The sequence below is a fragment of the Hoplias malabaricus genome, chromosome 2 (assembly GCF_029633855.1).
Source record: "Hoplias malabaricus isolate fHopMal1 chromosome 2, fHopMal1.hap1, whole genome shotgun sequence".
NCBI lineage: Eukaryota > Metazoa > Chordata > Actinopteri > Characiformes > Erythrinidae > Hoplias > Hoplias malabaricus.
This window is the reverse complement of record NC_089801.1, coordinates 45,443,580-45,456,542: the sequence shown is the minus strand read 5'-3', so window position 1 is coordinate 45,456,542 and position 12,963 is coordinate 45,443,580. Positions and strand designations below refer to the sequence as shown.

The window sequence follows — 12,963 nt, the reverse complement described above, 5'->3', positions numbered from 1 at the left end:
TCCAGTATGTATGTATGTGTGTGTGTGTGTGTGTGTGTCTCTTTGGGTACAGAGGAAGGTGCAATACTGAAAGAAACCTGCTTTCTGTATGGTTTCAGTCTACTCTAGCCTGTCCAATATTTGTTGACAAACAAAATGTATGTCAGGACTTCAAACTGAGCACACACATAGACCTATCATTATAGCCAAGTTTTGTGTTTGATACGTTGTCCCAGAAATAATTGGGATAAATGATTATATTATTGTCATTTGATATAGTGATAATACAATAGCGGAATAATAATGCAATTACACTCCTTTAAAGAAAAATGATCTTTCAGCAAACACATTGTCATGTCACAGGTGTTCCTTCCTGCTCCTGTTTTATTCCTATCGTTTAATTTCTGTATCTTTCTTTCCATAGTGTTTTGTTCTCTTTGAGTGGTTTGTGTATGTTTACCTAGCCATATATTTGTTTCGTCATCCTCTCGTTAACCTATTGCCACTCCCGTGTCAGGTGTTCCCACTTATTGTTTCCCGGGTGTTTGTCTTCAGCTCATATATTTAGGTGTGTGTCTCTAAGACGTGTTTAATCTTACTAGGTGAAGTGTCCACTGTGTTTCCTTTAGTTATTGTATGTACATTTCTGATAAAATAAACCTCTTTGCACCTGTATCCGTCCACTCGTTTATGATCATTGCACTCACCCTGACACATGTCTTTATTAAGAATATTCAGACTTTGCTATTGGAATATAAACAATTTGAAGCATCCTAAATATATATATATAACATAATAAAAAATATAAATCGTTTTTTCAAATAAAACAGCCCCAGAACTTAGTAAGTTCAAAATCAGGCTGATCAGTCCAATCTCCATTGAGTCCAAACAGTTCTGCACCACAATGATGGCAAATTAGAGAATGTAAGCTTAGACAACAAGCAGCACATTAACTGCAAAATAAAAGTAGAGTTTAAATTTCCAGTGAAAACCTTGTTAAAACGGACTTGTGGTGTTTTTTGGCTGGAAGACGGATCATATGCCAAATAAGCAGAGAGTGCCGTGGCTGAGCATTTTCTCTGTGAAAGTGAAGTGATAGATTGTCCAAATTTTTTGCAGTGTATTAGCAGCAGTTTGAAAAGGAGTGGTTGGCTTTAGATGATGGTGCAGACGCACATGCTAGCCCTCACTTTCCTGGGGCTGGTGGCATTGTTTGTGATGGGGAGAAAGAAATAGCTGGTGGGTGGAATTGGCTGTTATTAATAACTGAGGAGAAAAGTGAGCAAAAAAAATACTTAAAATTACTTTAAAAAAAAAAAAATAATAATAATAATACAAATAAATAAATGATGCTTTCCTCTCCATTTTTCCATCCCTCTTTATCTTCTGTCTTGGTCTTTTTCCCACATACAGTTTTTTGGTTTTTATTAAATAACCAACAACTCTGCTCTACACACATCTTTAGATTTTGTAAAATAAATGTATTTGTACTTTATTGAAATACAATGCTGCTGAAGCACTTTTATATAAAAATACATACAACATGAAACTACAGATCAGGAATTGTGTGTAGATGTTGATGCAAATTTGGATGTCAGTATCGTCCCAACTTAAAATAGAAAATACTGAAGTTTCAGTATTTGTGTGTGAAGAGTTGTGTTATAAATTACATCACTCTTAACCCATCAAATAATTTTTCTTTTCTTTGACAGTCATGTTGTTTTGGGGGTTCTTTTTTCAGAGTCTCTGCTGCATCTGATTGGGTACAAAAATAGAAGAATCCTGGAGTGGAAACGCGGATGCTCAGAGCTTATGGTAATCTGGATTTGTTTATTCTTTTCTCTAATCTGTGTCACCCTTTGACATAATAACAGGGATTACACATCTGGAGTTGTCTGAACGTGAGGGTTTCTGTATTTATATTTAAATCTTGTGCATCTGGGATTATGCATCTGTGGCCCACTCCTTACTATAAAGTGGAGTGCGAGTAGGAGAGTTTATGTTCACACACCTGAGGTTTTCTTTATTGATGTATGAACACACACACACACACACACACACCTGGCTAGCTTTGAGGTGTAAATGAATCTCTCATTATTTTTCTTCCAAACCGTATATTTTGTCATCTCCACATGCTTTCATGTCTCTGAGTGTCAAAGTTTAAATAAAAAAATCAGTATTGTTTTTAGTTTTACTACATGCAGATATTAGAAATATACAAGAAATACATTGTCATGCTTTGATATCATGTGTGTGTGTGTGTGTGTGTGTGTGTGTGTGTGTGTGTGTGTGTGTGTGTGTGTGTGTGCGCGCCTGTCTGTGTTAGGGTTGGGTACTGAACACCACTTTTAAGGGTACTGACTGAATTAGGACATGTTCCAAATTTCAGTTGGCTACATGCAGACTATATGTCCCCGTATGAATACTGTGGTCCACACTAACCCCTGCTCTAATAATGTCCACACTAACCCTAATGGTATTTTCATTTTTAAGACCATGGATGGTGAAGCAGGGGCAGCACAGTGGCCAACAGATAGTGTCCCTATCACACCGCTTTAAGGTTCCTCGGGTTATGGGCACTGCTCCAGATGTCTGTGTAGAGTTTAGTGTGTTCTCTTCATGTTTGCGTGCGTTTCCTCTGGGTGCTCCAGTTCCCTCCCACGATCATAAAACACAAATTAATAGGTGGATTGAATACACAAAAGTGATATTTTTTTGTTATTACAGAGTGTGTGTAGTACTGAAAAAAGGACCCTTGGGTCTACCTTTGAGGAGACCAGAAGAGTCACAACCCAGCACATTTTGGGCCGTTTTTAGCTTTGGGGAGCCTGAATACAGGTGAAATAGAGTGTTGCCTTTATTGATGTAATGTAAATGTGGGGTGGGGTATCCATATCACAAAATTAAAAACCGACCTTATGAACCATGAATAAATATCTGAATAGCCGAATATTCAGGTGCAGCCCTAGTAGGAAACCACTTCATTCTGAGAACACAGCAAAGACCTGGCGTTTTAGAAATGATCTGAACAGAACATTATGTCCATCACACTTCTGGCCAGTTGTCGAAGTGGCTCGGATCCTTACGCTCCCACATTTCTCCTGTTTACAACATCTACTTCAAGGACCGACTGTTCATTTGCTGTCTAATATCTCCCACTCCTCACCAGGTGCCACTGTAATGAGGCAATCAATGTTATTCAGTGTTATTCACTCCTAAAAAGTGCCTCAGTGAGAAGGGAAATAATATGAGGCAGTAATTCTTAAGTACTGTAAGACATTTCAGCTATTAGCTGAAGGGCTGCTGGAGGAGAAGTTAAGTTGAAAAAAAGTAAAAAGCGATATTTAGATTTCTGTTTCTCTGGTTTCCTGTGGTGATGCAGTAACACCTGCCTCAGTGAGAGCTGTGTTTTATAGGCCGTTGTCTGGGAGGGTGATAGAAGGTCATTGGCTCCAGAAGCAGCAGTGAAGCTGTGTATAGTGTTAAGTGGGAGCTCTTCCCTGTAAAGTATCCTCTCTGTATATAAACTGACTTCAGTGCAGTTTTGCATCACAAACTTTAAGCCTTAATCACACCAGGAAAGGAGGAACGAGGACAGAGATGAAACACTTCTGTGACTTTAGTGTCTCTCAGAAGAATCATGAGGCTTTTTTTTCCCAGCTCTATGCGCTTTAGATTGATGTTCATAAAAGTGTGCGTGTGTGTATGTGTTTATTATTGCGCTGTTTGCCAAGTGCATCTGATTTATTGTGTAAGTCAAATTCAACAAATGTGCTCATTACTCTACAGTGTTTTAATACACACACACACACACACACACACACACACACACACACACACACACACACACAGTGTTTCAGAGTCTGAAGATTAAACTATGGTCCAGCAGATCATTTGATTATCATATTCCAGCACAGATGAAATAGGAGAGAGAAAAAGGGGAAAGCCACACAGGGAGGAGGTGGAGAGGACTGGGAAGGAGAAAGAAAATAGGGAGATGGAGGGAGAGATGACACATAATAGAAGGAGGTGTGGAGAAAAAGAAAACTGGAGGAAATAAGAGATGTGAAGCAAAGGGTTGAAGCAAGAGAGATAGAGAGAGCAAGGGTCAAATAATTAAATGTATCAATTTGAGAGAAGGAAGAACCAGAGAGAGAGAGAAAAGAAATTAAAAGAATGAATGAGAGACAAATGACAGAGAATGATAGAACAGGCTATTAGAGTGAAGGAGAGAAAGAGGGAGAGATGCAGGAGTTAACCAGAGAGAAATAGAATTGGAGCATGGGAGAGAAATGGAGGGAGGGTGAGAGTGAGAGAGGGGAAATAAAATGGAGAAAGGAAAGAAAGAGGAAAGGAACTGTAGAGAATAGAAGGTGGGAGGGGAAAAATAAACTGATCTAAGGGCTGATAAAGTGTGTGTGTGTGTGTGTGTGTGTGTGTGAGTGTGAGAGAGTGTGAGAGAGAGAGAGAGTGTGTGTACTATCACTAAAGGTGAAGTAATTATTTGCTTGGCCAGTCAAATTCCTCAAAGGCCAGTGGCCTTGGGCAGATCTGAGTCTGAGCTAATTACATTGTGGGTGTAGGGGCTCCCTTCTGCGTGTGGATGTGTGTCTCTGGGTGTATGGGGAGATGTATGGGGGTGTGGCTGTGCATTTTGGGATTTGTTTCTGTGTCTGTGCGTATTTAGAGGTAGGTGTGTGTGTGTGTGTGTGTGTGTGTGTGAGTGAACATGAGGAATGTGTTTAACGGACATTTATTTTTCTCGCTGTTTCTCTCCCTCTGTTTCGCTCCTGCTTTCAATTTTCCTCCTGACACCGCCTAGCTTTTTTTAAACAGCACAGCAGAGCACAGCCTAGTGTATGTGTATGTGTGTATGTATATGTGTGTGTGTGTGTGTGTGTGTGTGTGTGTGTGTAAATGTTAGTTTATGATTGTATTGGGGCTCTCAAATTGTTTCAGTATATAATAATACACCTTATTGATTAATCATCAGTGTTTAGCTGGTTATTGTCCTATTTATGCTCCACCTATGAAGGCAGAACTAAAGCTGATTGTAACCTCCAGTAGTGTGTGAATTTAGGGACCACCCTTCATTTAATTTCCAGTCCAAAACGCCATTAAAGGTGATGTTCACAATGGTAATCAAAAATACTTCATAAAATTCAGATGTTTCCTCGTGTTTTGCTAGCTTTCCAGTCTTTTTGTGCGCTGGAAACTGGTCCAATGTGTTTAGGAAGCCTTAGTGTCAATAAATGTGTAAAAAATAACAAAGTGACTCAGTCAGACATTCTAGGCTTACCTTCTCTCTCTGCTCACAGCAGAAAAAGTGCCTTCAAAATGCTAAACATCATAAAAAGAGATTAGGATATTGCTTTATTCCTGCTCCATATGTAGGTAATGTTTACTTAATTTATTTAATCTTTCAGATTATTTAGGTACCCACTCTAGAACCCATTCTAAATTCGGCAGACTACTAAACGCATGAAAGTAAACACAGACCGGAAATGCTACAAAACTAAACAAACTGAGTTACAAATGAGTTTCAGTGGTAATACAAAAAGAGAATACAAATGTACAGATCTCTGACCTCCTCAAACATACCGCTGTCCCTTAAAGACATTGGTCTTCTGAAAGTAAGCAAACCAGAGAGAACAGCAGTTCCACACAATCGTAGACGATCCCTTAAAGTACATATTCATTTTGTAAATGGAGATCAACCATGTAAAATTTGGTAAACCACCACATCAGATGAACATTTACTTGTTTAGTAGATTTATTGTAAAATAACGGGGAATTACTTGATGTAAAAATCTGATCCAATGGCTATACTGCAGTATGTATGAATCTTTTTGTGACCTGCTGATATTGCATATGATTATAACTGAAGAGTTCACACACCCACACACTTTATTTTAAGAACTGCTGAGTCATGCAATAGGTTAATTAGGCTCTGCTTAATGTTCCCTTAAAGTGTGTGAGTGTGTGTGTAAGGAGAACAAGACGCATTTGCAGTGCAGTTCTGAAATATGATCACCGTGATTTATGGAAAAATGTCAGAGCCAGAGAGAGAGAGAGAGAGAGAGAGCAGTAAGGGAGGATTAACCTTGAGAAAATAAACGGTAACCATAAAGAAAAGATTCAGCTTAATCATCCTCCCCATCATTCAGTAATGTTCCTTCCAATCCCATATGCCATAACACTTTATGGCACTAGACTGTGTGTGGGTGTGTGTTCATTTTGCCACATTTTTCAAGACCAGAATGTTCTCCAAAGGAAATAAATAAATAAATAATGTTGCAATGTTGAAAATTTCTTTCAATTGCTTGAAACAGAAAGAAAAAAACATTACTTTTTGTTTACTACAAGTTAATTTTATGGTTGGATATATATTTAGGCTTTGAAACTACATTTTACATATAGATACATACATTTGATATAGGTACATGAAATTAATCTCATTTATTGTTATTTGCAACATGATAAGCATATATATATATATGCTTATATGCTTATTGCTATATATATATATATAATTTTCTTTTAATGTTTTATACATATGTTGGTGGGGTTTTTTTTAAATGAGAACTTTATTATTCATCAATCATATATAACTGTGTTTAGAGTAGGACAAAATTGAAAACATATTGAAAAAATAATTTTACAATATTGGCCACCTAGTGTTCTTTATTAGGAAGGGTCACATGAAATGTTGCAGGAAATAAGATACCATATTTTACCCTATTTATCAAAAAACTCAGGACATTACCTACGAGTCTGAATTACTCTAAAGGCCTTCTAATGTATGTTTCTGACTGACATGGACATTACTGAAATATTGGTGATGCTTGTGTGACAAATGCTGCACAGTTTGTTACACAGTGTATGAGTCGGAGAGGTAGCACAAACTTCAACCTTAGCAAGTCCTTATGTCTTTGAGGTTTAAATGAATCCTTGCCACCTCTCTGGTCTTTATTTCCCTCCATAGATTCTCAATGGGATTCAGGTCTGGACTCTGGCAGGGCAACACCAAAATGTTTTCTGTTTATCACCTTGACTGCATAGTTTAGGCTCGTTGTCTTGTTGGAAGGTCTGATGCTGCCCTAGGCCATGTTTTTCTGCAGACTGCGTGGTGTTTATGTGTCTTAATGTAGGTCTACATTTATCATGATGCGGTTTACTTTGAAAATGTCGCCTGGACAAAGCTTTACATTCCCACCATCATGCTTGAGTGTGAGGATGGAGTTCTGGTTCTTTCACCAAAGACGCGTCCATGTCCAAACAGATCATTTTATTTCCATCTGACTACAGAGTTGATGATCAGAAGCTCTTGTCCAGGCGAGCCTTGAACAGTAAAGGCTAGTTGAGTGGAGCCCTCCTCTGTCTTTGCTCATGATGTCCATCTTGAGATTTTGGTGCCACTTTTGGTCAGATTTATAGATTTATAAGACTGACTCTGGGTAGTGATTCTTCAATTCTTTTTGGCCTCTCACACTGCCAGTTCATGTCAGCATAGGTGTCACTTTTGACTGCCTATCACACGCTGTGAGATATTTCACACCGTAGTTTTGATGCTCTTTGCACAGTGGCCACAGGCACTTGAAAACCCTGTCTTGTGAGCATTCACACTCTGCAACCAGAGGTTGTCATTAAGCTCTGTGGTTCTAGCCTTGTCTGTATGAGGGTATGAATAATGGTGAACATTAAAATAAAATTATATATATATATATATATATATATATATATATATGAGAGAGAGAGAGAGAGACTCTTGGTGTAAGTGTGTGTGTGTCTGCGTGCCTACTTGCGTGTGCCTGGATGGTGTTCTTAACCACATCTCAGCCTCTGTCCCAAAAGGTGAATAAAAATAAAGTAGAGGTTTGTGAGTTAAAAGGGTCTGAGCCTGGTGCAGCAGTGCAACCTTCTCTCTCTTGTACTCACACACACACACACACACACACACACACACAGAGGCTTTCCAGTTGCCATGGTTGGTGGGCAACATATTCAATCTGTCAGGCACATCTTAAATTACAGGGAGGTTTTAGATCGGGGGGGAGAACTCCTGCCAGCATCAAATCCATCGCTCGCTCTCTCGCTCTTTTCCTCTCTCTCTCTCTCTCTAGCTCTTTCTCGTATGTGTTTACACTGTGAGTGTGTGTAAACATATATGACAAAGAGAGAAAGAGAGAATAGAATCCCTCAAATTATTACACAATGATGTTCCTGCATTGTGTAAAGCCTTCCCAGAAGATTAGATTCACCCCCTCCCCTTTTCTTGGGTATCAGCCTGTGAAAGGAATATCTGCAGGTTTTACCCTTGATCCTGGAGCACTGCTGTGAGAATCTGATTACATTTAGCTGCAGGAACTTTAAGTAAATTATATTGGGTGATCAGTTCTGAATCAGTCCAGTTTAACCCAAATATACTGGAATGAGCTCCACCAGGTCGAGTTATTCTCTAGATTCACCAAGGCCTTTATTGTACATAAATATTTTATATACATATTACAGGTATTTTTACTGACTTCAGATGCTCATCACCTGAAGCAGACACTAAGCTTTGGCCATGTTAAAGATAAATGGGACGAGCAGAAACACTCATCGATCTACACTCATCATCTGAGACCTTCTTGCCTACTTCACTTTCTTTGCTTTCACTGTTTCACTCTGCCTTTAGTTTCATCCCTCTCTTTGTCTATAGGCTTTCAGTGTATTGATTAGCATGTGAGCAGTGTGTGTGTGTGTGGGAGAAAACATAGTAATGGTTCCTATTGATTGTTCAGAATAGATGTATCCAGTGCATGTCCGATCATATTGAGTGCGTCGAGTTGTTAAGGAGGAAGGTCAAGGAATCAAATAGAGTGTGTGTGTCTGTGTTTTGCAAATGTGCAGCAAGTGCTAGTGTTGCTTTTGTGCCGTCTCATTGTGTGACATTATGCCATCATAAAAAATTCAATAAAAAAAAAGATATTTGCTCACACAGTCACCAGCAGAGTAAATGCACGGCAGAGTATTAAAGTATTATGCGATAGCCTTCACAATGGCTAGATGTTAAATGGTGCTGTTAATTAGAAGAGAGGCCCTGATAGGCACTGGCTTGGCTATCATTAAAATAAGAGCTCTGCTCACCACAACAGATTAGATTCTGGTGAAACAGAAGCACCACGGTTGGTTCAGATGGTGATGACTAAAATTCTGAGGTAATGAAGCTAAACGACTAGGAGCAGAGAAAGAGAAAACAAAGCTGATTGCTGGTTGGGTCTGCAGCCTACTGTCTAACCTAACATTAGCGGAAACATCCAGACGGTGCCAGACACGAGCTCGGCTTCTGACTGGAGCATTGCAGACAAGTTTAGACCATAAACACTCAAGTCAAGGGACTGGTGTTCGAGTGACAAAGCCAGCTTGAGACCTGCTCTGTTCTGGTTGGAGTGGGGTAACCCAATATTCTCAGGGCTTTGGCTTCCCAGAGCCCTTTATTTGCTCTTTGAAATTTCTAGGAGAGAGCCCTGTGTTTCCAGGGCCCTGTGTACCTCAAGCCCCATGATCTTTCTTTGTAATATTGGAAAATCCTTTATGTTCCTTTAGCCCTTTGTTCCAGTTGTTCTGGAAAAGTCTGTTCTGATGCTACCATTTGCCTCAATCAGTGCTTCTCAGAAACCTCTCGTTATAAGACTAATGACCATATCTGATGTATTTACTGACTTCATATTCTAATATTCTGATTATTAACAGATGCTGGGTTTTCCATCCAAATATTTTGCAAATGCTATGTGCAATAAAGAAATCTCACCACATAAAAATGTTAAATGAGCTGTGCTTCCATCTACTGCACTTTTGCGAATAAACTTTAGATGACATAAGCTCTGGGATCAGGGGTGGCATCAAAACGAGCAGGCTGGAGAGATTTGAAGAGGTTGTTGCTGTTTTTGCAAAGAGTGCAGCACATATCCACTTTTCAGACCAGCTTTGGGTTCGCCATTTCAGAATGTCCAAAACAACCTTTGAAAAGCTGGGTCTGGATCGTACCAAAGATCCTCCAGAATGTGTCAGATCCAGCAAAACAAGCAGGCGAGCACAGTAACAAACTTCATATCACAATAGTTGATTTTCATATTTGTTGAGCCTTCCATGTATTTTCTGTCGTATCCATGGGTTGTAGTCATGTGATTTGTGTGTGTGTGAGCACCGTATTGATGACCAATTGACTGGTTTCACAGCACTGCACTAACAGATGAGAAGATGGATAAATTTATCTCATACACAGCTCCTCCCCCTGCACTGGAGAGAGTCTCAACACTCAGAAGCACAGATAACCACTGCCTCTTTGCATCAGGGGGGTAAAGGTTTGCACTGTGTAGCATAATGAGGAGGAAAAAGCCATTAAAATCTGTTGGTCACATTAGCTTTTTTCATCATGGGATCTAACTGAAAATTGTTAGCGTCAGACTCTAATGCTGAACAGAGCTCTGTTTACAAACATGACAGGATCCATGTTTATATTTCTTTTAGTTCAAACATCTAAAAGAGGTCTGAAAGCGTTGACCGAAACAATAAATCAATTGAAATATCACCGTTTTTATTTAGTGTTATATAGCCCTCCTCCTCGGCCCTACCCCTCTTTCCCAACAAGAAGTAAGGCAAATTGAATGGGTAAGCTTAATTGGTAATGTGATTCTCGCTTGTGGTGCTTTTCCACTGAATGGAACTTACATGATTCTACTCGAATCGGCTCAGCTCATTTGATTTTCCACTGGCCATATTTGGTACCTAGTTCCTGAAACTGGGTACTTTTTTCAGTCCCTGCTCACACCGGGATCCAACCGTGTCAAGTAGGTATTAAATGGTGATGTAAATGTAAACCCTGCAGAGCGCTGATTGGCCAGAGACATGTCAATCTCCACGAAATGCAGAGCTCATTCAAATCCAGCACAAACTCACCACATGTAAAATCTCTTAAGTTACAGAAGCTTTCACATTTCTTTCGCACAACTTTACCTCAAAGTGTTTTGAAGAGGTTTAAATGCTGCTTGGGCCGATGGCTGACGTAAATTCCAACAAGGAAAACTGATCTGTGAGAACTAGGGTGCAGAGCTGTGTTCAGTCCAAAATACAATTAAACACGTGAATATACAAAGAGTACACAATGCTTAAATTTTCCACCACCTTTGTTGTGATTTTCAAAGCCTGCAATTCCCAATACACGTCACTGGCTCCATTTCGCAGGGGAGCTGTGCTAGTGGAAAAGCGACAAGCTTTAACCGAGCCGAGCCGTGCAGAGTCCGGCTCAGTAGAGTCAGACCCATGCAGTGGAAAAGCAACATTAATGTTTCAAGCTGGACTTGTCCTCACTCAAGCCATGACTGGACCTATGTTGAACATTTTAGAAAGTTCTGGAAGCAGGGTAAAAAATATGGGGGATCCTGGACCAACTAATTAAAATCTGGACCCCCAGAAAGCCACAAAATAAATTTTTTGTTGATGTCCCTAAATAGAAAATATCATGTTATCTGTTAGCCCTACTGCGTTTGGGACAAAAGTAAACACCTAATTGCAAATACAGAAACAACATTATTGTTTTTTTTTTGCTTGTTTTGCCCTTGAAGTGCCAAGAGTCTGCTTTTATCTTTCTTGACTGCAGCAGCCCAGGTCTGTCACGGGGTGGTGCTGCAGTGAATTGGTCTATTAGCTCGCTTTTCTCTGAATGAAGGGATTGCACGGCTTTTATAATTCTAATTAAAAATGTTTGATTCACAGTTTTTAAATCCAGAAATATATCGCATGTATCATGGAGAGCGGTTCTGATGTGGGATGCCTGTAATCATATTAACAATGCCATATTTTCTCATTCATTGTCTGTAACTGCTTATCCACTTCAGGGTCACGGTGGGTCCGGAGGAACACACCCTGGAGGGGGCGCCAGTCCTTCACAGGGCTTTTCTCATTAATATGAAAATAAAATCTCTATTACTGACCTGTTGAGTGGCTTTTTAGAATGCTCCATTTACATCAGTATGCCACCATAGGCCTCTTAAGTAGACAGTTCTCACTGTCTATTTTGTGACCTACTGTGACCCAGTGAACAAAATAATGACCATAGGTTTTCTTAATGTAGGGGTATCATAATGTCCAAAAGACTGTAGGCACCACTTTTATTAACAGAATTCCGCATTGTCTCCAATCACCAAGCTACTGGCGATAGAATGAGGCAATGCAGAGATGCCTGTGGTCACAATGCTTAATGCCAAGAGTAGGCTAGAGGGGCATAAAACCCCTGAGCACTGGGGCTGTGGAGCCAGTATTTTCAGTGGCATTTGGGATCCTAAAGTAATCATCCGACGTCAAGACTTGACCTCTTGACCTAATGCTCTTGTGGCTGAATGCCACTGAATAGAAGAGTAGATGAGTATGGAGCTGTTACTGCAGGAAGCTAGATCAAATATTATTCACTTCAGAAGACAGGCCTGGGGAGATTAGAATGACATAGCAGTGGGAAATGTTTGGGTCTGTTGGGGGGAAGAAAGCCTATTTCAGTTGATAATTTTAAGACAGATTCTGGCTGTTTTCTTCTGCACTGTAATTAAACTATTAAAATGGAGGTTAGCTTAGAATCATCCATCTGCATAGCTTTCCCCCTCGGCTCAGCTTGGTGAAGTGGCCTCCTTCAGTGTCATCAAGAGCTCCAGGACATTTCTGTTAGCCCGGGCAGGTAGAGAGTGACGGTGACAGTAAGGATGATTATTTCCTCCCACTGCTGCATTGCAGGTCATTTTGTTGTCCACTGTGTGTCTGTGTTGTTATTGTGTTGTCACAGTGTGTGTCTGTTGCTCTTGTGTATCTGTTGTGTGTCTGCTGTTTGTTACTGTATGTCTGTTTGTGCAGGAGATATTCATACACATAAATGTGAATGTGTAAGATTAATATCTATAATTTGTGCTTTCAATCTCTCACACACACTCACACACGCACTCTCTGTGTGTGAGA

The 12,963-nt window shown here is 39.8% G+C and overlaps 1 protein-coding gene across 2 annotated transcripts in view; it reads left to right on the top strand.

Annotated features, from left to right (window-relative positions):
- The window catches only part of klhl5 (kelch-like family member 5), an 80,009-nt gene that overhangs the window by 17,608 nt on the left and 49,438 nt on the right, over window positions 1-12,963 (top strand). For both annotated transcript variants that reach the window (XM_066659847.1, XM_066659848.1), the window contains exon 3: window positions 1,721-1,794. The gene's annotated coding sequence lies outside the window, so the exon portion shown is untranslated. The remainder of the gene's footprint in view (window positions 1-1,720; window positions 1,795-12,963) is intronic.